Here is a 25358-nt window from a genome sequence, read left to right as displayed (position 1 = left end):
TTGAATGCTGAGTGTAATGGATTACACTTAACTTTTTAAAAACATATTTTCTAAGTTTTTGTAACAGATTAAGAGAAAAGTCCATATCTAGTCCCATTTGTCCAGTTTTTGCTCTGGTAGGGTGATGATGCCCAATGTAACATTTCTAATGAGTACAGTAAATCACAAAAAATACTAATTAGAAAAAGGACAATCTGAAACTTTATGGCTTTGTGTGTGTTTCCAGTATGGGCTTCTTATTAAACTGGTCTTGCTATTTGCTAAGAAACGCAAGACTCATACAGTAAGTATGTTTCCCTGTATGGCATGTTTCTCCCTTTTTATATCTCTATATGCACAGCACAAATTGGTTTTTTAGGGTCTGCTTTTTAAAGCTATATAAGTAGGGACTGATAGGCTACTGTAATGGGTAATTAAACAAAAGGGAGAGAAATGCCAATTCAGGATGCCACAAAATCATGGCCAGAGATAATATAGAGGGCAATTTTTTAACCTTCAGCCTAGAAGAAAGTATGCTTAAAATAAACTAAAACAAAAATTGTGAGCAGAGTTCTTACAGGAAAAATTATAAAGCATGGGTCTTTTAATTTTTTTTTAATATTACTGTAACATTTTTCCTCCTCCACTCCTTCTCTCCTTATTCAGTTTTTATAACTTGCAGTTAGTTTAATTTTAAACTATCTTCTAAAGTCTGAGAAAATGTCATTGCATTTGATCTACAAAGGATCCAGCATGCCTCAGAATGCTGTATAAATAACATGAGGGTCTAATTCTGTGCTGAACCTCAAGAGATGTCAGAAGGCGCAGAAAGATGATTTTAAAGTTATTTTTATTCTGTTTAGATTTTGCTTTGACTGAGAACAGATGGTGTGTTGTAACTATCTTTTCCAATGAGCCAAATGTCTACAGGTTTGAAAGTTTATGGTAAATCTCCTTGTTATACTCTTCATGGAGAGCTATAGAAAGAACTGTGCAAGTACAGTGTAGTTTCTGCACTAGGTGAATCCTTTGCTAGGGTGTTAAAACATCTTCATTACATTGCAATAATATACATGGGGCAACTACATGAGGCCACATAGTTGTTTAAAGACCCAAAAGTGCAGCCGGCCCTGTTTGTCAAGACAAATAGGTGCCAGAGATGAGAAGCCACATGGAAGCCTGTTTTCCAGCTGGCAGATTTAAAAGGCTTCCAGTCAAAAAGAGGATTCATGCAGAGAGTAGCTTATTAGCTAGAGGACAGAAGAGACTAGCTGCCTGATTCAAAAGGTTCTAGAAATTGTTTTCTTTTCCCCTTCTCTAGAGGGGATGGGACTGTTCTCTCTGTTAGCCTGATGGTTAATCAAAGTCATGTGTATTCTGTAGCTGAATTGCTCCGGTACTCGTATCAGGCTTTGACCAGTGAACAAACACTGCACTACAAAGTTTTGAATCAATATGTTTTAACTCAAAGGAGATTAGTCACAGAGGCTGGTTTTCTTGGTTTGTTTCCCTCAGTGCGTTTTCTTTACACTCAACACAGAAACAAAGCCTCTCTCAGAAAGAGCTTAGAAAATATCTAAGTTAGGTTGGTTCAGCCATCCTTGAAGGACTTTCTTTTCTTTCTAAGGAGGGTTACTTGTCACCTTCAGCAGAAGTACATCCTTTTGGATAACTTTCTCTGCGCAAACTGCTCTAAAAAACGTGATGTTAAATATTTTGTCAATATTAGAAGGCTCACTGAAGCAAAATTCTGTGCACTAGGCTTATGCGTTGTAAACTGCTGTATGTATCTTTCAGTTCAAATTCATAAAAGTCTTCGATATTCTCTAAAGAAAAACAGAAGTCAGACAAATCATTGTAGCAGTCATTGTAGTATTATTCAACTAGCATTCATTGTAGGATTATGAATACAGAAATATTTCAATATTCCATATAGTCCACAAAAGAGTTGTGCTGTGGGTTTTTCTAGGTGGGGGGAATGACTAGCACTAAAACTGCTGGTTTTATTTCAGTGTCCCACTGCTGGTTTTATTTCAGTGTCCCAGTGATAACATAAAACTTGAAAATACGTTTTAAAAGAAACAGATTTTGTTAGAGGCCTTGTTTATTGGTTAGATGGATTCAACTGTACAAGGTTGTTAAATCTTAAAACGAAAGACAAGGTGCAGATCATTCAGCTTACAAACATTTGTTATGATCCCATTTGTAGTGAGCATTTAAAAGAAGAAAATATATCATCAACTCTTATATTTTATGTGGCAACTTGAATAAATCTCTTACTTTCTTTAGTAAAAAGTTCCATAGTAGAAATAAAGCTGTTTGCCATGCTGGATTTGACTAGCAGCTGATTACTCTTATTGTCTCCAGCAGGAGGCAAAACTTAAAGGTTATGGAGGAAAGCAAAAGCACCTGGGGAATCAGCATCAGATTCTACATGACTCCATACATTTTAACATAATTTCTTTGTTTAGGATTCTTCTCATCTGTGAACAAAACATAGTCCCAAAGCTAGGTGCTATGATATTTGTCTCTGTCTTTTGAGAAGTTCCTTTTCTGTGGATGCCACACAATATTCCTATCATAAACCCCTCCATGTGAGACTAGTTCTTTTGTGCATGAATTGCTATTAATCATTGGTGACTTCACCAGTTTTTTACAGAGATCCATAAAGTCAGCCCATGATCATCTGAAATTCTGCAAGTTTTTTGCATATTTGTATAACTGATTTCATTGGCATTCACTGAACCGAATTGCTAAAAATCTATGCTGTGGGCCTCTATACATACTCCATTCTACTATATCTCTCCATTTGAATACATGAACTTCACTCTTTTCATTTCACTCTTCATTTCATTTCAACAGGAATCTGCCAGAGACATTAATACTGATGTAAAACATATATTTAGCAGTTGAACCAAAGCTTTGCAAGAGGAAAAATTGTCTGTGAGCTATTTTGTTTTGACTGAACTATTCTCAGATACCACCTGACAGATATAAAAATCTTTCTAATTCTTGAATATGCTCTGGCAACATGCCTTTTGATTTTCTTCTTTCGTGGTCACATATATCTGCTGTTTCCTGTCTGTGTGGAGCTCAATTATCTCTCATCCCTCTCTCATTCTGCCTGCAAATTATTCTGCCGTTTGATCTTTCCTCCCTATGTTTGTTTCCTTCTTGTCTTCTCTTTTCTCTACTGGGCTTTTTTTTTATTGTGTGTACGTGTTCTTTTCCTTTCTTTTTATTTTTTTTAATTTCTTTTCTCCTTGTTCTATCACTGCAGTCCAGCAAATTTGCTCTTGAACTATTAGACTTGTAACTATCTCTTCTTCTGCTGTGTATACATGATAAACATCAAAATCCAAAAGTCTGTGCTCTAGGTATTATTCTGCACCCTTGTATCCCGTATATCTTTAAATGTCAATGTGTTCCACAATCCTTTCCACCTTCTGTTATGGTTAAACCCCAGGAGCCAAGTATGATGTAGCCACTCACAACCAACAGTATCAAGGAGAGAACTGAATCATAAGGGCAAAAGGTAGAAAACTTCTGGGCTGAGATAAAGACAATTTAATAGGGAGAACAAAAGCCATGCACACAAGCAAAACAAAACAAGGAATTAATTCACGGCTTCCCATGGGCAGGCAGGTGTTTAGCCATCCCCGGGAGAGCAGACACATGGAATGGTTACTGGGGAAGACAAATGCCTTCACTCTGACTATCCCCCACTCCTTCCTCCTTCTTCCATCCACTTTATATACTGAGCATGATGTCATACAAAATATCCCTTAGGTCAGTTTGGGTCACCTGTCCAGACTGCATCTCCTCTCAACCTCCTGTGAACCCCCAGTCTCCTGCCCAGCACAGCAGTATGAAAAGCAGGAAAGGCCTTCTCAGCAATTAAAAAAAAAAAAAAAAAAAAAAAAAAAAAAAAAAAAAAAAAAAAAAAAAAAAAACTCTTTATTACCAATCCTGTGTTCAGCACAAATCTAACACATAGCCCCATACAAGCCATTGTCAGAAAATTTTACTCTGCCCCAGCCCAAACCAGCATACCTTCATCTTTACTTCCTCAATGTTTACTTTGCTAGCCTCTGCCAGATTATACTAAAAATACGATAAATCTGTGTGTGCTCTCTGAATAAAGACTCTTATGTTGGGCTGGCTTTTTTGCATTCATTTATTTCTCTTGCTTTTTCTCCTTCCTTAGGTCACTGCCAGTATCGTCTGTGAGCATCATCACCTTCCCTTTCTAGCAGACACCTCTGAAGAGGAAAGGCAATAATTGGAAAAACTATCATCTATCACCTTGTTTTACATACTTTTTACACAACTTCATGTACCTGTATAACTGTATTGTTGTACTGTTGCGTTCCCTAGATACATTGTAAATGGTACATCCCGTGACCCCTGCTGTGCCCTGTATCTTGGTCCCTCTCCCTTCCTGGCCACACAGAGCTGGCTGGGATCCAATTTCTCCCCGCCCCCCCCTTTCCAGACCCTAGAAAAGGTCAGGACCCGCTGACCTCGCTCTCTTTTTCCCGCATTTTTTCCCCCCCACTCTTTTCCCGCATCTCCTTTTTCCCCAGATCTCTTATCCCGCTCTTTCTTTTTTCCCCTTTTTTCTCTTCCCCCGTTCTCTTTTCCCCCCCCACGCTTTTACCCTGTTCTTCCCCCTCTTTTCTCTCTCTTCCCCCGCTCTTTTCTCTTCCCTTTTCACTCACTACCCACAAGAAATAAACCTGTAACTTTATCAGGGGAAAGAGCCTCTTTTGATATCTTATCTACGTCTTTGTGGCTAAGGCCCAGAGGAATATCATCCCAACACCTGAGCTAGACCGGTGGAAGGTGAAAGTCTCTGTATCGGCCGGGAAAAAGCCGTAACAGTTGGCGCCCCACGTGCGTGTTTCTTTAAAGCACCCACGTTTCGCTGTGATCCCTAATTTCGGGATTCGACCAGCATAGGAGCTGATCAACTTGCTAAAATTTCTTTAAGCTGCATTTTGTGCAGTTTGAAGACTTTTCAGCACGAACCGGCAGCCTGTCAATCCCAGACAGGTCGGTTCACGACGTAGATCCACTACCGTGTACACAGACGTGTCTGCCTGCAAGAGAAAAGGTGAGTTAGGCGTCCCTTTCCGGCGGGGGGGTTCCCGGAGCTCCGCGGGGGACGTCTCACCGGTGGCATTTTGCCGGCCCGGTGCTGTTCTCGGGAGGAGAGGCGGCACGGGCGTGTTTGCAGTGCGCGCGGCTTGGAAGCCCTCGGCCACGTGGTGCAGCGCGGGGGCTGGGGGGGGCTGGACGCGGCCACCCCAGGCGCGGTGCGGCAGGCAGGCAGCTTTGATCGGCTTCAAAGCTGCGGCACAGGGGTGTTTTTTCCGTTTTTGCGGTTTTTACGGGTTGTTGCGGCGCGGGGGCGGTCCCTATAGCGGCGCGGGCGCCACACATAGGTTTTGCTGACAAAAAACGGCGAAATTAACATCGGTTCCGCATCTAGTAAAGCCTGAAAACCGTGGTGTACGTCTTAACAACTAACTCCTTTCCTGTGTTTTAACGGTGGTGGCGTAGATATAGTGCAAATTGCTAACACTATGGGGATACAGCAATCTGCTTTACAAAAGAGTATAACAAAACAACTCAAAGAAATACTAAGTTCAGGAAATGTTTTAATATCTAATAAAAAACTAGCCCGTTTTGCCAGCTGGCTGTCTGTGGAAATATCTGACCTTGAATTGCAAAATGTAAATTCGATTTCATTTTGGGATGAAATAGGGAATTTATTAACTTTAAAAGTAGAAAATGGAGATAAAACTGCCTCTGTATTCCTTCCGATATTCTTACAAATTCGGAAAGTTTTAATTCAGACAGAAAACAACAAACAGCAGCAGCAAAATGATTCAAGCTCACCTTCCCTTTCCAAAAATCCCTATAACCATAACCTGGAAAGCACCCCAGGGTCTCCCTTGAAAATGCAACATGTTCAGCACGGCTGTAACTGTGCTGAAACCCCAAATCCTCCCCAGTATCCCGGTTCTGACGATTTTTCTAAAATTATCAGCTCTCCTTCCTTGTTCCCTTCCCCCGCTGGCCACGAACACATGGCCGTATCTGGACAGGTCAGGGTCGGGGTCCCAGATAGCATTGGACATGCGATTCAGGGAGTGGGGGAGGGCCGATATGGTGACAGCCACGTGTCTCCTCCTTCATCCCCCAACCCCCTTTACCCTCTGGTCCCAGCCCCTAAGCCTGTCCCCTCCCATAACTCCTCCCTGCCCTCGGCTCCACCGCCCCCTCCCCCCTCCAAGACCCTGTCCTGCCTTGTACCTGGTGACCCCGCCCACAGGTGTTGCAATCCTGAATTCCACCACCCCTCCCCCTCTCCGGTTTCACATTCCTTCCCTCCAAGCTGCTGCAGGGTGGGGGAGGTCAATGTAGCCCCTGCTGGGTTCCGTGCCGGAGGGGGTGGGGGTGGGGAGGGATCAGCCCACAGCCCCTGGGGGATGGATGGTGCTCCCGTGGTGGGGGGAGGTGGGCAGCCTCCTGGGCCCGGTGGGGGGGGGATGCCCAAACCTGAAAGTCAGCACCAGGAGAAAGAGTATGTACCATCAGTTGCTCCTGTAGTTTATCTTGGTAAGAGGAACGGAAAAAGAAGTTATCAACCTTTGTCCTACCAAGATAAAAAAGAAATTTGTAAAGTGCAAAGAGAATTTGGTAGGAATAGTGAAATCTTTAAAGGCATAATGAGAGCCACTTTTAATTCAAACGAAATGGTTCCATATGATATCAAAGAGCTTTTCCGGTGTCTGTTAACCCCTTCCGAATATGATCTATGGGAAAGCCTATGGAAAAGATCTTTAAAAGTGCTTTTACAAGAGCTTTTAAAAAGCTCAGATAATGCAAAGGATGCTGATAATAATGATATCACATATGAACACCTATGTGGGGAGAAAGATTGGCATTGCCCTGAAAACCAAACCAGAGTACTATCTAAGTCTGTCTTAGATAAGATATGCAATGTTGCAGAAAAAGCCTTTAATCAATTACCAACAGTAGATACTAAAGGCAGTTATATTAACATTAAACAGTTTACTTCTGAGAGTTTCTTACAGTTTGTGGACCGCCTTCGTATGCAAGTAGAAAGACAAGTGTCTGATCCAGTATTACAAGCTGAATTAATTAAAGAAATGGCTCAGAGGAATGCTAATGAAACCTGCCGTAGGGTTATCCTTGGCCTTCCCCTGGAGCCAGCACCTAGCTTAGCACAGATGATTGAAGCTTGCGCCAGAAAAGCAGAACTGTTCAGTGGACACGAAAGAAATCCAGGACTGGCACACCCAAGGACCATGGCAGCTGTAACACCAGAAGCCAAGAAGCAACCAGTGTCACCAGAGCAACTGCAGCACATCATCTGCTTCCAGTGCAAGCAGCCAGGACACTTCGCCAGGGACTGTCCACACAACCAGAAACAGAAGAAAATCAATAAACAAAAAAACTAATTTTACAGCGCGTACCCGCCATTAACACCATAGCGCGCTCAGCTATAAATGCGGCGGGCTCCACACTGGCAAAAGACTCTCTCTTCATAAACAAAAAGGGGGAGGATGGGATAGAGGGTGTGGGGATGTATGGCAATGAAAATATCAAATGTTCAGTTAACAAGGTTTGGAAGCCACTAGGCCGTTTTAGGCTTGTGACTACCAGAGGTTTTCATTTCAGGTCACCTGATTGGACAGTCATAACAGTGGACTTACCTAACAGTACACAGGACGTGACGTTAAACCACATGAAACTGGACAGTGAGTACTTTGTTGTCGGTGACACAGCACACACACCCCTAGAGATTGAGGTGGTTCCCATGACCATCAAGGGAAGCATAACTAGCCTCATTCTCCTGGCACGATGTCCTCTACCACCATATTACCTGGCTGAGGGACAAATCCTTGCCCAGGCCATTCCTGTTCCACAGGAGGTCCCAGTAGATGGAAAATCACCTGAAGTCTACTGGGCAGAAGTGGTGGGTGAGGACAAGCCCTCTCTGGCATGCAACCTAACCCGTGGATCAGATCACCTCCATGTGGAGGGGGTACTGGACACGGGTGCTGATGTGACTATCATACCTGAAAGGATGTGGCCGTCACATTGGGAACTTCAGCCTGTGGCAGGCAGAATCCAGGGTGTAGGAGGAGTAAAATTGGCAAAAATATCAAAAAGCATCGTACAAATTGAGGGGCCGGATGGAAAATTGGCTAGCATCCGTCCATTTGTTACAGATTATAAATGCCCTCTATGGGGGAGAGACACCATGTCGCAGTGGGGGGTAAAATTAATTATCCCTAAAACTCCTCGGGATTTTTAGAAGCGGCCACTGTGGGGCGCCCTACCCAAAAGTTGAAATGGCTAGATAATACCCCAAAGTGGGTAGCACAGTGGCCCATGAGTAAGGAAAAGCTCAGGGCGCTTGAGGAGCTTGTGGAGGAACAATTGGCTAAAGGCCACATAGAAGAGACCACAAGTGCATGGAATTTCCCGATTTTTGTAGTAAAGAAACCAGGGAAAGACAAGTGGAGGCTGCTCCACGACCTCCGGGAAATAAACAAAGTAATTGAAGACATGGGGTCTCTCCAACCTGGAATGCCTTCTCCAACAATGCTTCCCAGAGATTGGCAATTGGCTGTTCTAGACATCAAGGATTGTTTCTTCCATATCCCCCTACACCCAGAGGATGCCCCACGGTTCGCCTTCTCGGTTCCTACCATCAATCGAGAGGCCCCAATGAAGCGTTACCACTGGAGAGTTCTTCCACAGGGGATGAAATGTAGTCCCTCCATCTGCCAGTGGTATGTGGCTTCATTGCTGTCCCAGGTGCGTGCCCAGAGAGGGGAGGCCATCATCCTTCATTACATGGATGATGTGCTAGTGTGTGCACCCGATAACTCTCTACTCCAGGACACACTTGACCTAGTGGTTAAAGTTTTAACCTCTGCTGGATTTGAATTGCAGGAGGACAAAGTCCAAAGGATGCCACCTTGGAAGTACCTGGGCCTGGAAATCACTGCACGGACCATTGTTCCGCAGAAATTGGAAATTAATTGTAATCCAAAAACCTTAGCAGATCTCCATTCCCTGTGTGGGTCATTGAATTGGGTTAGGCCCTGGCTAGGCCTCACTAATGAGGACCTAGAACCTCTCTTCAGTTTATTGAAAGGGGAGAGAGAGCTGCTTTCTCCCAGGGAACTGGCCCCAGAGGCAAAGACTGCAATCGAAAAGGTACAAAAGACCTTAGGAGAGAGGCAAGCTCACCGTTACCAGCCCGAGCTGCCCTTCAAATTCATTATCCTAGGAAAACTGCCACACTTACACGGGTTAATATTCCAATGGATCAAGGAGCAGAGAGAGTCACTCTTAATCATAGAGTGGGTCTTCCTCTCCCACCAGAGATCCAAAACTATCACTAAGCCACAAGAGTTAATAGCACAGCTGATTCGGAAAGCAAGGATCAGACTGCATGAATTAGCTGGCTGTGACTTCACATGTATTCACCTCCCTGTTAAATTGTCTGAGGAAGGAAAGAACTCTCCTGACAAATTGACTAAAGAGATGTTTGAGCATTTGCTCCAGAGCAATGCCAGTCTCCAATTAGCCCTGGACAGCTACAGAGGACAAATATCAGTCCATGCCCCGTCTCACAAGCTGTTTAATGAGGAATTCCACCTCATTCCTCGTGAGAAGAGGAGTAGGAGACCACTCAAAGCTCTCACAGTGTTCACAGATGCGTCTGGGGCATCCCACAAGTCGGTGATGACTTGGAGAGATCCTCAGACTCAGCATTGGGAAGCTGATGTTGAGTTTGTGGAAGGGTCACCCCAGGTAGCTGAACTGGCAGCAGTCGTGAGAGCCTTTGAAAAGTTCTCAGAGCCAATAAACTTGGTAACAGACTCAGCCTATGTAGCGGGGATAGTGTCCAGGGCAGAGCAGGCAGTGCTCAGAAACATCGAAAATGAGCAGCTTTTCAGGTTGCTTTCCAAACTAATTTATTTGATTTCTCATAGAGAACATCCGTTCTATGTGATGCATGTGAGATCACACACAGATTTGCCAGGCGAAATTGCAGAAGGGAACCGTCAGGCAGACTCCCTTGCAACCCCAGCAGAACAAGCCACCCCAGCAGAACAAGCACGCCTTCCTGACATCTTCCAACAGGCAAAGCTGAGCCACCAGCAGTACCACCAGAATACACCAGGTCTAATGCGTCAGTTCCAGCTAACACGGAGTCAGGCTCGAGCCATTGTGGCCACCTGTCCCAACTGTCAGCTGCACACCATGCCCTCAATAGGCATGGGGGTTAACCCCCGAGTTCTTGGCAGTTGTGAGGTATGGCAAACAGACATCACACACATTCCTAGTTTTGGTCGCCTCAAATATGTGCATGTTAGCATTGACACATATTCAGGTGCAGTCTATGCCTCTGCCCATGCAGGAGAAAGGGCTATGCATGCTAAACAACACCTAGTGCAAGCCTTTTCAGTATTGGGGATCCCTAAGGAAATCAAAACTGATCAGGGCGCAGCGTATAAGTCCAAGGAGTTCCTGGAATTCGTCCAGCAGTGGGGAGTGGAACATAAAACTGGCACCTCCCACTCCCCCACAGGCCAAGGTATAGTGGAGCGAGCCAATCAGACACTCAAACAGGTTTTGGCTAAACAGAGCAGTTCAACTGTGTGGATGTCTCCACAGCAGAAGCTCTGCAAAGCCATGTTTACTATCAATTTCCTAAATTGTTCATTTGAAAACATGAGTCCACCTGTGGTACGTCACTTTAACAGTAGCAAACAATTCAAGTTATCCCAACATCCTCCAGTTTTGATTAGGGACCCAGAATCCTGGGAAATCAAAGGTCCCTATGAGCTTGTTACCTGGGGGCGTGGCTATGCGTGTGTATCCACTCCCTCAGGCCCTCGGTGGATTCCCCAAAAGTGGGTGAAACCGTTCGTTCCCAAACATCCTGCTCCAACTGAGGAGAACGAGGAACAAGTAGCAGTGGCTTCAAAAAGAAGACGCCGCAGAAAAAAAGGAAAAGAAATCCTCATAGAAGGTGGCATTCCGGCAAATAGAGACTTTTAATAGGTTTTATAATGTTTGTTTTTCCTTCTAGAGAAAAGCTTCTCTTCTCTCAGTCCCGTGATGAACCCCATCCAAGCTGTCTTCCTGTTAACACTGAACAGTCTAGCAGCTGCATGGATCGTCCCTCAGGCACGTCAGAACGTCTGGGTGACCCTGGCACAGACGCTCCAACAAGAAAATAGATTTTCTCTTGCTACTACACGGACATGAGTGCCAGGAATTTGAAGGACTTGGCTGTATGGACCTGACCTCAAAAGCTCCTAACTTCCATGCTGCCCTCCGAAACATGAACAACTTAATCGGACAAGTGAAGCAAGAATCTGAAGATTGGTTCAATGGACTGTTCAAAGGCTGGGGACTCACAGGGTGGTGGACATCTATAGTCAAAACAACTGTGTTAATTCTTGTTATTCTTTTCCTTGTAATAATGGCATTCGGGATCCTACGTCACTTGGTTTTCAAGGCTATTCATAGTCTCATTCCCTCTACCTCAGTCGTCAATCACATAGAAATGAAAGACTTGAAACAATCTAACCCTCCCGCCAGCTACAAGTGGTGGGCAAAATCGTAATTTGAATGATACCAATATCCTTCTTTCAACTTTGTTAAACAAAAAACGGGGAGATGTTGTGTTTCCTAGATACATTGTAAATGGTACATCCCGTGACCCCTGCTGTGCCCTGTATCTTGGTCCCTCTCCCTTCCTGGCCACACAGAGCTGGCTGGGATCCAATTTCTCCCCGCCCCCCCCTTTCCAGACCCTAGAAAAGGTCAGGACCCGCTGACCTCGCTCTCTTTTTCCCGCATTTTTCCCCCCCCACTCTTTTCCCGCATCTCCTTTTTCCCCAGATCTCTTATCCCGCTCTTTCTTTTTTCCCCTTTTTTCTCTTCCCCCGTTCTCTTTTCCCCCCCCACGCTTTTACCCTGTTCTTCCCCCTCTTTTCTCTCTCTTCCCCCGCTCTTTTCTCTTCCCTTTTCACTCACTACCCACAAGAAATAAACCTGTAACTTTATCAGGGGAAAGAGCCTCTTTTGATATCTTATCTACGTCTTTGTGGTTAAGGCCCAGAGGAATATCATCCCAACACCTGAGCTAGACCGGTGGAAGGTGAAAGTCTCTGTATCGGCCGGGAAAAAGCCGTAACATTGTACTAAATAAATTTTCTTCTTAACTTGGTTCGTAGTCATTTGAAGGTTCAAATTCTAAGCCAACTGATTTTTATATGAAAAATTTTAATTGATTGTAGCCACATTATTCATCAAAATTACTGGTAACAGTTGCCAGGCATATATTCAAACTTCACTAATGTAGCTGGTCAGGAAATCAACAAAGATGTTTAGAATGAATTGGGAAATTAAAGGTATTCGGTAGTTTACCCAAATGTTTTGGATTTAAATATTTATGCAAATTCAAAGTGACAACATCAACCAAGCAAACAAACAAAAAGAGGATTTCTTCATCTAAAGAATTCTAATCCAGTAATTCTAACATATAATTTGAGTGCAGTCACTGGAAGAGGTTTCACACAACAACTTTCAGGACTGTGTTCTTATTTTTCCTGTATATACATTTTAGTTAAATCATCTTAACAAAGCTTAATTTAGCTTTAGATCTTTAACCATCCTTTTTCTTGAATTTTAATTTCCTTGAAACGTGACAAATACATCTCAAAATAAAACCAAAAGTCCAGCAACCATCAGCTTTTATCCACAATGTTAATTAATACACAGCCTGGCCATGGAAAATCTGTCATTCATCTCCGTGCTACTTAAAATAGTTCTTTTAGTATTGGCAGTGCTGATTGCAGAGCAAACTTTTAACAATGGTATACAAAGTATCACCAAATGAAGTTCAATACAATATATATATATATATATATATGTATATATATATGCATAGACTTTAACACTTAAGATCTGTTATAAAATTGATGTTAACGTTAAACATAAAAGAGGGGAAAAGTGAAATTACCAAAAATATTTCACTTACTGGTTTTGAGATTTTACCATTTTTATTTCTTTAAACCAAATCTACATCTGGGACGTCATCCTTCTCAAAGAGGAGGAGTAGACTAATTGGGTAATAAAAGCAGTCATTTTCATAGGGCTCTCACAACCAAAGTATATGTTTCCACTGATCTTTTGCTTGCTGAAGTGTTACCAGGTATCCACAACACTGGAAGAAAGAAAGCAGAGTAAAAACAGAGAATGCTTTTCCTTTTTTTTCCCTGTTACTTAAGTGCAAGGTGACTAACAGGTATAAAGCTTTTCTGGGGAGGAGAACTGAAGTTATCAGAAGCACTGTAATCTCAGCTACTCTTTTCCCTTCTAATAGTTATAAAGATATTAATAAAATCTGAGAAAAATGTCATGCACTTATGAAAACAGTTCCAGCTGAAGACTACAGTATATAGTTATGAGGGATTACATTTTCCAATAACTCTCAGAAGCACTGGCACTCAAGGATGACATAGTTCAGGTAAGTTCTGCTTATGAAAAACTAGTTTTTACACATGTATTCTGTACTTTACTAGCACAATAATTTGAGGTACAATCAGAAGTGCAAGACTACACATATCACGTAATTAATTTGTTTTTACCTTGTTATTACATTTTATTCAGATAGAAATTAACAGAAACTTCACTAACAGATTACTTATACAGAACTGTATTTTACATTTAATTTGATACCTGAGGATCTGTTCATTTCAGAAGCAATATAAAAGATTGCAACTCACCTCATGCTTTGATTCATACCTCCTCTGCCCATCGGTGTATTGTAGGTGTAGAAAAGGGTGACCTTGCTCCCGATCAGTCACAGTTGTACTAATTACCAAAGAAGAGTAACAGGCTTGCCCTTAATGGATTTCAGCTGTGACTAATAAAGATAAGTGTGATAACAGGGGTGGGTTGGCTGGTCAGGGGATCTCGGAGGAAGAGGACCCTGAGGAAGAAGGAATGTATCCAGGGAGACACAAAGAAGAACAAAAGAAGGAAGAGAGCTGTTGCAGTAAAAGATCTGCTGTGAGGTCAGTCTGGCTCTGATGGAGTCAGAGGCTGCTGTTGGAGCCTGCAGTCACAGCTGAGCTGGGTGAAAGCTGTGTTCAGTCTGCAAACCAATACTTGCAGCCATGGTCCAGCAGGAAATAGCCACAGCCAGAGTCTGCAGCTGGACCCTGCAGTAGGAGCTTGCTGTAGTCAGAGTCAGGATGGCAGAGCTGTAAAAAGAATCAACCAGGACCCTTTTCATGTTGTTGAATGAGAGTCTGTGTCTTGGCTCATTTCTATCCCTAATGAGAGCTCTGCTGTAACAGTATATGTCCTGCCTGCTGGCTAGAATCAAGGTAGAAACATTTGGAAAATAAGTATTTTTGGCAATTAGAAGAACTAATTTTCAATGAGTGTGCTTAGCAAAATCAGTAAGCAGCTTTCTGTAAGATGTGTAGTTGGAAATTATTCCTTCACACCAGAAGAACATGTTAAGTAAGAAATCCTATTTCAGACTGAGGTTCTGCTAGCAACACTGAATTTACACAGAGGGAGGGTTTTTTTGGCATGAAAAGCTGCAATAGTTTTAATTCTCCTCCCAAACAGATAATCTCATCTTCTTTGTAATTACAGCGAACTTGGACGGTTTGTTCAGTAGCAAGAAAATATCTTAGTTCATGCCTAAGTGAAAGAGGACTGACATTACAGGTAAAATAGATTCTGATCTTCTAGATATAGTAGTCTCTGATAGTATGCTGAAAATCAGTGGCATTTAAATATAATAGTACTCGTCTGAGTTGGTAAAGTAAGTTGTTAAATCTTCAAGTCTAGAAAAATTTTAAATCCCCAAATTAAAATAATGAGTAATAAAAGCACATTTTACTGAGATTCTTCATGTCACTTTTTAAAACCAAAATGTTTAAGGTTTTTATTTTTTTCTTTAATTCCTTTGGCAGAATGTTTTTTCCAACACTGTCATGCTCATTGGTCTTTTCTGTTCTAAGAGTACACTTATCTTGACTACAATCATGTGGTTTAGTAGCTGTAAAAAGATCCTGACAGCAGTGCTTTTGAACATGGATATAGAGCAAACAGGGCTTTTTTTCTGTTTTACAGGCATGTTGTCAAGCAAAAAAAAGGTTTAAAATTCTTACCTTTGTATTTTATGCAGCTGGAGGGCCTTATCTGAGTTTCATTATCTGTCCTAGAGAAAGTCATCCCATAAAGTCAAAGCTCCAACTTTCTGCCTGTTTTGAAGCTAAAAAATCACCCATATTTTCATATGGTATTTGCTTAACATTTTTCAAAATGTTCTTTCTTCCACTGTGAGAGAAGGTCAGACCTGAAATGTTAAGATGGATTTGTTGAAACTTTCATAGAGGGAATGTTGGTCTTCTGCAAGGTCAGAACCAGAACTTAATTTTCAAAATCCTGGGGAAGATAGGCAAAATTGTGTGTTCTGAAGGGAGGTTTAGGAAGGGTGTTATTGTTGAAGTACAGTGGAACTTTAATCCTGTTTACTTTGAACAATGAGTTCATTTGCCTGATATCAACTTCATAAACTATCCAATGAAAAAAGTACAGTGCTGTAGTTAAGGAAATGACACCACAGCCTTACTAGCTTTTCTGTAGAAGCAAAATTTGTAAGCAAGCTAACATAAGATTAGTCCCAACAACAAAAACAGAATATTAAAATTTCAAACTATGTAGTAGGTCCTTAAATACAACTACAGAAAATGTCACTTCTTTATCATATCTTCACTACAGGGCAAATAATCACATCTGCATCTGAAACCATGACATGCCTGGAAAACCACTGTCTTTTCTGTATTATAAGAAAACAATTCTGTGTGATTAAATAGGGTTAAGAAGCCTATGAGTAAATCTGATTTGTCATCAGTCTAATAGCATATTAAAATTGTTTACTGGGAGAAAGCCAGGAGAGAAAACCAGAAAAAAAAGAAGTTTAAACTCTTTACAATTCAAAGCAGTAAATAAGTTAGTTTCCTACAGACTAGCATACCATGAACCTGATTCTCACAGGACATTTCAGTCAATTTAAAAGTTTGCTTGCTCTATCATCTCACAGGAACCATGATCCTTTTATCTATGTTTTTTGTATCAGCCTCTGTGAAAAGTAGTGAATTATCTTTTTTTTTAGTGAGGATTCCACAACACCTAATTGTGAGCTTTTACACTGTAGAGTAACTGTGGAGCAATTTGCTTATATTTGTATTTTAAAAGGGAATACTGTTGCAAAGCAGTGTTCTGAGGTCAAAAATTAGGTTCATCTGGGAGATATTTTATTCTGTTATCTCTGTAAGACAATGGCTAAGATATGCTATACCTAGTGGTACAATATAAATACCTCTCCTAATACTATTTGTTCATAAAATTAGAAGTGACCTAGGCCGTCTTGGATTGTCAGTCCAGTTATTTCCCATCAAATGCAATCATACCATGTAATACTTTTGATATCAATATCTACGCTGTTCTGCTACTTATTTGTATTTTGACTGTTACTAATAGATCCATGCTAAAATAAGAAACTTTTTTTATTCTTTCCAGTACAAATTTATGCTGGAAAAATATTTTAAAAGTGACTGGTACAAAGTAAAAGAAAAATATAGCTCTTTAAAAACATTAATGGAAATTGAGACATGTTGCAAGTATAATACTATATTTGAGGGGAAAGATTCTCCCTCATGTAATAAACTGTTGACAAGCAGTAACATTTATTGAGCAATCTGGGAGAGCATTCTCGTTACTGACATAGGACTTCTTGCAGATAACTAGTGATCTAAAAAGTTAGTGTGCTCCTTGTACTGCAAAAGTGAGGCAAGGCAGAATTAGACTGCATTTTTGTGTTTGTTTTAAACATCTCCCTTAGAATAAACTTACATGTAAATCTCACTTTTATAAAGAAAATAATACTCCATCCACGGAAACTTTCAAGTCTGGACAGAACTTTTAGCAACCTGATCCAGTTCCTGCTTATTGCAGTGAGAGTTGGATGAAGGTTCCTTCTAACACAAACTATTTTATGGTTCTATGAGCAGTCCTCATATAAGGAGAGCCTAGTGGACTACCCAAAACTAGAAACCTATTTTCAAATGGTTGTGTACAGACTGATTGACTCCCACCATCATATATAAGGCAGCTTGTGGCGGATGGAGGAGAGGCAAATATAACTTGTCTATCAGAAATAAAGAGATTTAGCAGTGTCTACCACATCTGGTGTGATTTGTTACATAAGAAAACACAGAAAGCAGAAACTTTTTCTTAAACCTTGGCAGTGAATTAATTACTCTGTGAGACCTATTTTCTATTTATTTCAAATTTTCCTTCGATGTCAAAACCACTGAAGGTTTGTCTGTAAGTGTTGCTATAAACAATTGATTATTGCTCCAGTATACCAGTGGTGAAATCTCCTCTTTAGATTTATATACGTGAGAGGAATTCTCTATATGCATTCAGATATGAGATGTCAAGGCCCCGAGAGCAAAAGGCCCCAGTGATCCTAATCAGCCTCTCCTGGAGACCCACACCCATATCTTTCCAAGCTCCCTGCTCACCCACTTGCAAGGGGTACTCTTGCCTTAACTCTGGGATCCTAAAATACTAATTTCTGTAGCTTGTTTATTTGAAATCAGAAATCTTACTTTAAAATGGTAAGACTGTTTTTGATTATATGATGCTTATATCCTTAGTTTACTGTAAGTTGCAGTATCTCACAGCCTCCAAAACACTCAGATTTTAAATCCATATGAGCATTACTGTATTTCGAAACATGTTCTGAACTAAATCCCTTGCATAGTAGCATAACATTTCACAGAAAAATGTATTTGCTACTTAGTAATATAAGGTAGATGTAAACAACTTTGAGATGAAAAGGCACTAAAATGTCCCTGGCTGTTTAATTACTACAGTAGAAAAAAGACACTGAATTTGGGCAATGATGGCAAGTGCCAAGGGGCCCAGGAGCTTCCCCTTTCCTCTGGCTACCATTTTCATTCTGCAAGAGCATATGAGTGAGAGCGTGTGCTACAGGGAACCATGTGGAATGAAATAATCCCCTACAGAAATGGAGTGTAATGAAGTTAGCCACTGGGCAGCAAAATATCAGTATCTGTCTGAGAGTTTGGGAATTCACCAGTTTTGGGCCTCCATGATGCCCAATAAATGGGGTTATGGAAGAACTCCCTTCTCTATTTCACTTTCTTGCCTAAAGACATTCCTGTCTCGGGTTAGACAGATCTCTGCTTGCTTGTCCGTCCCTACTGAGTTGACTTGAAGCCACACAAAACAGTACATAGGAAAGTAGCATCAGACCCAAGTAGAAATGACTTAATTCTTGACTTGATATCAGGCCGTATCAGAACCTTGGTTTCAGATACATTAGTGATCTCAAACAGCCCTGAAGTCTTTGACAGTCTTTGACACTGGAACAAGTAGAAGCACGTGGCCTATGTTTATATCATTAACATTTGAAAAGCTATAGCAGAGAGCAGTCTTGTGCAAAATAACCTTAACAGTGGTAATTCCTGATTTTGTGAGCAGCTTCTCAGCACCATATGTTATTTAGCCTGAATCAAAGCAATGCTAGGGATCATATTAAGAGTTTCAAAGTAACCAATAAAGAGCCTGCTGAAAGATGTGCTCCTTGTCAGAAACAAGATTCCAAAGTGGCTGTCAGCTGTGTTTTTCATGCTGTAAATAGTGAGTGAGCTAACAGGTGTTTATGGATTAACAGGAAGGGCAAAGTTAGCCCTTGAAATGTCACATGTCAGCACATTTTATTTCATAGCCATGGCCCAGAAAGGCCTCTCTGCAGTGATTTCTCTCCAATGACCCATGAGCACATGCTCATTGCTCAACATGGGTAACCATATCAGTACATATGTAAAGTCTGTTTGCTGGCACAGGTACCAGTATTTAGTAATTCAGGGGACTAAATTTTATACACTTTATTGCTCTATTAATGCGATGCCCACAAATAGCTGCACTGTTCCAGTCACAATTGTTAAAAGAATCATTACCTTTTCTTCTGTAAAATAATGCAGCAACTTAAAGAACTTAATATTAGATTGAAATGGATTTTATTGTTGTACTTGAAATTTTACAGTAAATATTAAAACTTAATTTAATATGAATTTAAATGTTAATGGCAAAAATTACTTCACAGTTTCCCTTTCTCACAGAAAATAACTCTCTAATTATTTAGGGGTTTTTGCATTAGATTTTGCTTTTTCCTTAAGTCAATCCCTCCTTCCTAATTATGAACATGTTTTCAATATATTTTTGTTCACCTTTTATGCTCTTCTGTCATTGTTACATCTCTGCTCTAATGTATAAGTTTATACACTGTAGGGTGTATACACCTTTAATTGGAAAAATAAATAAATTATAGTGGAAAACCATTAGAGACATGGAACTGACGATACTTCCCATCCATCATCTCTTTAGATGCACTAGTTAAGGTGCAAAGATGCTCATATTGCAGTCTTTACTATGTTCTCCTATGCTGGTGCATAGTGGACCATTTTGTGTAATATTGTCTCTGCTGCTATAGAAAAATGCTCTGTTTCATTTGCAGGAGCAAATATTATCTCTAAACCACAGCTCATCACAAAGAAGGAGCTCTTTTAATGAATATAACTAACTTCAAGAAACTAACCTAATTTCTATCTTTGTAGAGAAAACGTGAATATATATACAGTGTTTGGCAACTCTAGGAGCCAGACATCTTAACCAGGGCAACACAGAGCACAAGTTTCAACACAACTCTTTTAAGTTCATGTTTCTTCATTGTCAGTGATGTAGCTCAGCTCTGAAATATACTTGCATTATACTTGAAAGTTCAACTCTTCTACTACTAATAATATAGGATATAACTGAATTTGAAGGTATTAAACTTTATTATTTCGCAACCAACCTGATCCTTAATGTTCATGAGTCCAAATGTACCAAAGATGTCTTTATTAACTTTTTTTTTTATCTCTACTTTGTGATATCACGTGTAGTTTCTGACATAGCGTGTAGAGTGGAAAGGGAAATTATTAATGAAATGTTGTCACTCTTTGGCCTATCACTCAAATTTTTATTTTTGTATCACTTCATGTAAGGAACTATAATATCACCATTTCTGTCTTTGAGTTAAAAGCACTTTCCTACGTGGAAGGTACTAAATTAACCCTTAAAAGTTGTAAACATTTACAGTTTAAAAAACCATAGCGCCTCTTCAACATTAGCCTTTTTCCTCTGCTGTGACAGATGGTACACATTTCTGTTTGAATGAGGAAAAAATGTCATAAGAAATATTTCCATGTAATTTTTATTTATTCTATTTGAAAACAAGCCCTAGTTAACCTGATCAGAATATTTATACCAAAAAAGAATTGTTCCCAGTAAATTACCCCAAACCTTGCTTATTCAAAACACTAAATTTCTTTTTGCTGAACAGCAGTGTCAATGAAGAGGCTAATAGGAGAGAAATTCCTTCCTTTTAATGAAGACGTTTAAGACAAATCAGTAATTATCAGATATTGCATGCTGTGGGTCAGCTGTGAGGATGCTGAACTGCAGTCCAAAAACACTCACAGCACTCTGCTGGTTTTGTCGTATGCTAGACCGCAAAAATCTGACAGGATGGCAAACTAAGTATATTCAAATAAACCAGAAAGATTATCTCCAAAAACTGGCATGCACATTAACCCAAAACAGCTGGCTGTCCAAATGATTGCTAATTCCGTTTCCATTATCACTCTCTTATTTTGTTTACTGAAACATTCTTTAGAATGTTTTTATAGAACCACAGGGGACACGCGAGAGTTATATACTGGAGAAAATTCTATTACCATACCCAGTCCACTCTATTACACTGTTCCCTCCAGGAAAACGAATAAGTATTTTTCTGGTTTATAATTTTCTTCTCTTTTGCAGTAGGAATTAGATGCTTACTGAAGAAAGACTATTAAATTGTAAGTTTCATGTTTTTTTATGAAAACCTTTCTCAATCCTGCTGGTGACAAATGTTCTGCTATCCTGGAGGAAGGAAATAATCATGAAAGTATTATCATGCAGTATTTTGATTACCTAAGTAGTAAAGATGTTCTTCTTGTCATCTGTACACTTTGTTTTGTAAACATCAGTAAGTGATGTAGCTGAATATAAACAGAATGCCACCTGCCTGTCAGATAAGACTGAAATGTAAACCTGGCACCACAGGGTCGGGGGGAGATGAGGGAGACTTTGTTGCACCCACTTTAATGTTTTTTGTGCTAATGCAAAAACCAGTGACAAATGCTTGAGGCTAAATAGCCTTTCCACAGAGCCTTGTATAGGACTATGTTTGAACAAGATATCACCTCCAGAATGACTGGAGATTGTTCTCCCTGCAAGTATTTTGTTCATACCTCCCATATTTAATTATGATGTCTGTATAAGATTGAAGTACCTTGAAGACATATTCTTCAGGACATCACTCTCAGAAGAGTGAATAATACACAGCAAAGAAGCTTATGCCAAATCAATTCAGATTTCTTTCTTCTTTTCAAAGGGCAGCTAGATAGGTCTATGGAGTGTATAGTTTTTTTAAAAAGCACTTTTTTTCTCTGGAAAAAGAATAACAGAATAATGAAAAAAACCAAAAACCAAAACATATAACTGATTATGCTACTTCTAAATCAGTAAAATATTTAAGCATATGCTTGGTATCATCCTTGTTAAGAAATTTGTCCTCACCTACATGCTTCCCCTGAAAAAAAGTGTGGTTCTGTCTAATCATTCATCTGTATATTCTCAGTTGAACTGGCATTTCAGAGACAGATAGAATAAAGGAAGATCATTATCTGGAGAAAAAAAAGAGGACTCCAAAGATAGAAACCATTCAAACATCTCTGCATAATATCGGTGCAGAACATTACTGAGAAAATTCCTTGTGCTGGCCAAGACTCATTTCAGCATGACAAGCAATAAACTCTGTATAGTATTTGAGTTCTAACCTTCTGTTAAAGGCCTCCTCTAATTACCCAGATCTGTCAGGTGGTAAGTCTTGCCACTCAGAATAAACCTGACATCAAGAGATTTCCCCTCCTAATTTTTATTTTAATAAGTAAGCCATACAGCAGCTGTGAAGTTACTGATAATAAATGTTAGGAAATAGGATTACTCAAGTGAGTTAAATCCTTCTGCCTTTTCATTATCTGCTATATAATACTCGAAAATCTTGTCCTGAATAGACACAGAACAAGTAACTGGAACATACAAATTTGATCCCTATGCCTCTAGTGAAGTCACTAAACAAGGCTCAGTACATGAGGAAAACTTGGGATGACCACAGTATCTACATGTGCTTATGTGCATTGTTTTGTTCAGGAACTCTTCAGTGGGTTGTGGGTGTTTGGATATATGCATGTTTGTGTGTGAAAAATTACTTTATAAAGAGTAGGCTGATCGTGTTTTGACGTGATGTGGGCTGTTTTTTAGCATCTAGTCACAAATAGTTTGGCACCTAAAACGCCAGGAGGCATTTATACTTACAGTCCTGCAGAGCTCTTGAGTTACCATGGAGCTAATCTGTACACTTCCTGAACTGTGCAGCTGCCTTGCCTGTTCCTCTGGCACACTTCCCCCTCTAAGAGATATGCTGCTCTTGGCTTTTCTTCCCCAGCCTGTGTGATAATGGCACTGGACTAGATCCACTATAACTTCATATTTGACTACCTGGACAAATAAATTTACAAGGTATCAGGGAAATTCTTTCTGATAAAACCAGTAACCTTTTTTCCCTGTTAAATTCAGCTGGATTAAGTTATCCTTTTATCACAAAGAGATCAGAGAAATATGATGAAAAATATGCATTCATACTCGTAACTAAAAGCAGATCAGACATACGACAATTTACATTGGATTCAGTTTCATAGCAATACCTGTGTTAGTTATATATTTATTGTAAGAAATGCAACTCAGTCTGAGAAATATTTGCCTTAATAAAGTGGTCTTTGTCATTAAATGAAGCCATATCTTGATTAAAAACTTGTAGAAATTGAAGACCGCACACAATAAATAGCTTAAAACCACCTTAAAACCTAGTATTTCTAAGTATATAGGGACATGTAAGTGGAGCTGTTTGACAGGGATTCCACACATAGAAATTTTTTATTAAGAGTCTATATTAGACCGTGTTATGAACTGTATGCTAGACATACTTAGGTGTGGAATTGCAACTAATGAGGAAGGCAAGTGATCAGTTATCTGGAGTGACTCTGAAACGAAATGGTTACAACCTACCAAAATATATTTTAATTCACGGTACTTCATTATGGGTAGTAGCAAACAAAACAAGTAACTGCATCTACACCTACAGAAGGGGATACTACCTCAGAAAGCTACTTGAAATCATCAGAGAACCTCCTTAATGTGACATTTTAATCTTATACTGGAGCAAAAGGCCTAACATTGTCCATGTGAGAGGAGATTTAGTATGCAAGAAACAGACAGACTTCTGCCAGGATGTGTCTACTGCCAGTGTCTACATCCAGACAAATATGAAAATACTGAAGATAGTTCAAAGAATGGACATAAAAGGGCCCTGGAAATCAGAAAAAGTCCTATTATCAGAGGTTTAAAGAATGCAATCACTTTAGCACTTCTGCAAGGAAGGTTAAAGGTGATTTAATCAAAGTATAGATCCTCATTCAAGTAAGGGAGATCTGATAGTGGGAGCGCTCAGAGTTGCAGACAAAGACATAAGAATCTCCAACACTTGGAAGATTAACTTGGATGAATTCAAGCCTGGGAAATTAATTTTAAAGCACTAAGAGTAATTTATGTAAGAAGAGATGTCATAGACACACCAGCACATGGACTTTTTGAAGGTCAGTCTAAATGTTGTACTTAAATCCATGCAGCTTCTAGAAAAACTGAAAAAGAGAACAGGCTCATGACTCTTTTTCCCTTTCTGGGTTTTAAATTTCAGACAATTATTAATTCAGGAAAGGGGAGTTTGTTTTGTAAGGGGCATTGTCATGATCCATCCAACACAGGCAGGGTCGTGATGGTTCGTTTGATCTCAGGGGTGCAAAAGACACAGCAGGGGACAGAATCAGTTTACTCACAGCAATGCATTTTTATTGAATGCCACCAACTCAGTTTCAATAGAAGGCAGAGATATAGGAAACACAGTACAGAGAGTAAAAGAGGGGGAATAGGGAAATAGCTACCAACAGATGAGATGGACGTCCTCGTGGTCCTCTGCTAATAGGCGGGTCTAATAGGCGGGGAGATCTCCAAAGCTTCTCCAGAGAGTGACTTTTTTATAGTCCTTTTCCAAAGTGAGTGGCTTTGAGGTGGGGAGATTCACGGACCATTGTGAGGTGCTCTGAGAGGCAGGTGCAGACGTGCAGAACGTGCAGTTTTCAGTTGGTACCATGGCAGCACAGTCCAGTAACACACCCACAAACAGTCACAAACATCCACCTCAACCAGGCCAGAAAACTCCTGCCCAAAGATGACATGGGTGGGGGTCCTCAGGGTCTTCTTGTGTTGATCGTGAGGCAAAAAATGAGGGAAACTCCAGACCGTCTCTTACAGGCATAAACCAGAAAACACAGCACTTAGGAAATGGACTTGATTTCCAGTGGTGCTGTGGCTTGTGATTGACAGGCACAGACTTGTATCTAAGAAGATAGGTTTACCTGATGCTGAAAAATTTACCCTCTGTATGGATTGTTGTGTGGAAGAGGGTATATCTTCCTCTGATCATTCTATCAGTCACACCTCCTGCTTTTTGTTCCTCCATTCAGTTTTCTTGAAATTTGCAAAAGTTTTAATTTGTTATTTTTGACATTTAGGACAGTAAAAGGGATGGTAGGAAAAATAATTGGAAGAAAACATTTTCATTTTTGTAGAGATGAAGTGACAGTAATCTAGGAAAAGTTTTTGGCTTTCCCGCTCCTTTCTCAATTCAATAGTATTAGAAACTCTCTAAAGTCTCTTAGTGACTTTGCTGCTGATTTAATTTCTGAAATGTGAGAGTAATGCAAAACTTTATAAAAGGCTAAGATAGATAATTGCGACCTTTCTCTTTGTTCATAATAGTTGGCATATTCTCTGAGTGAACAAACTTCCTTTAAAGAGAATAATTTTCCCTTTCCCCAAACCACATTTATCAAAGTCATTATTATTATTATTATGTCTTCAATTTATTATTATTATGTCTTCAATTTATGAGTCCTTTAGTCACACAGCAAAATGACAGATTTGGAGCATAC

General features: G+C 40.2%; 2 long non-coding RNA genes across 5 annotated transcripts in view; one reads left to right on the top strand and one right to left on the bottom strand.

Moving 5' to 3' along the window:
* The window catches only part of LOC148223672 (uncharacterized), a 63424-nt gene extending 59114 nt beyond the window's left edge, over positions 1–4310 (top strand). Inside the window, exon 4 of the long non-coding RNA XR_015803926.1 lies at positions 4187–4310. This is a non-coding gene — a long non-coding RNA (uncharacterized LOC148223672). The remainder of the gene's footprint in view (positions 1–4186) is intronic.
* The window catches only part of LOC148223671 (uncharacterized), an 80019-nt gene extending 65070 nt beyond the window's left edge, over positions 1–14949 (bottom strand). Inside the window, exons 1-2 of one of the 4 annotated variants that reach the window (XR_015803924.1) lie at positions 13836–14949; positions 13088–13273 (exon numbers count right to left, since the gene is read on the bottom strand). This is a non-coding gene — a long non-coding RNA (uncharacterized LOC148223671). The remainder of the gene's footprint in view (positions 1–13087; positions 13274–13835) is intronic. The other 3 variants (XR_015803925.1, XR_015803922.1, XR_015803923.1) reach the window with 3 other exon arrangements.
* Between the last annotated feature and the right edge of the window lie 10409 nt (positions 14950–25358).

The sequence above is a fragment of the Sturnus vulgaris genome, chromosome 5 (genome assembly GCF_052056855.1).
Source record: "Sturnus vulgaris isolate bStuVul1 chromosome 5, bStuVul1.hap1, whole genome shotgun sequence".
In the NCBI taxonomy this organism is placed as follows: Eukaryota; Metazoa; Chordata; class Aves; order Passeriformes; family Sturnidae; genus Sturnus; species Sturnus vulgaris.
Note: the sequence above shows the minus strand (reverse complement) of the source record. Positions and strands in the feature narration are given on the sequence as shown.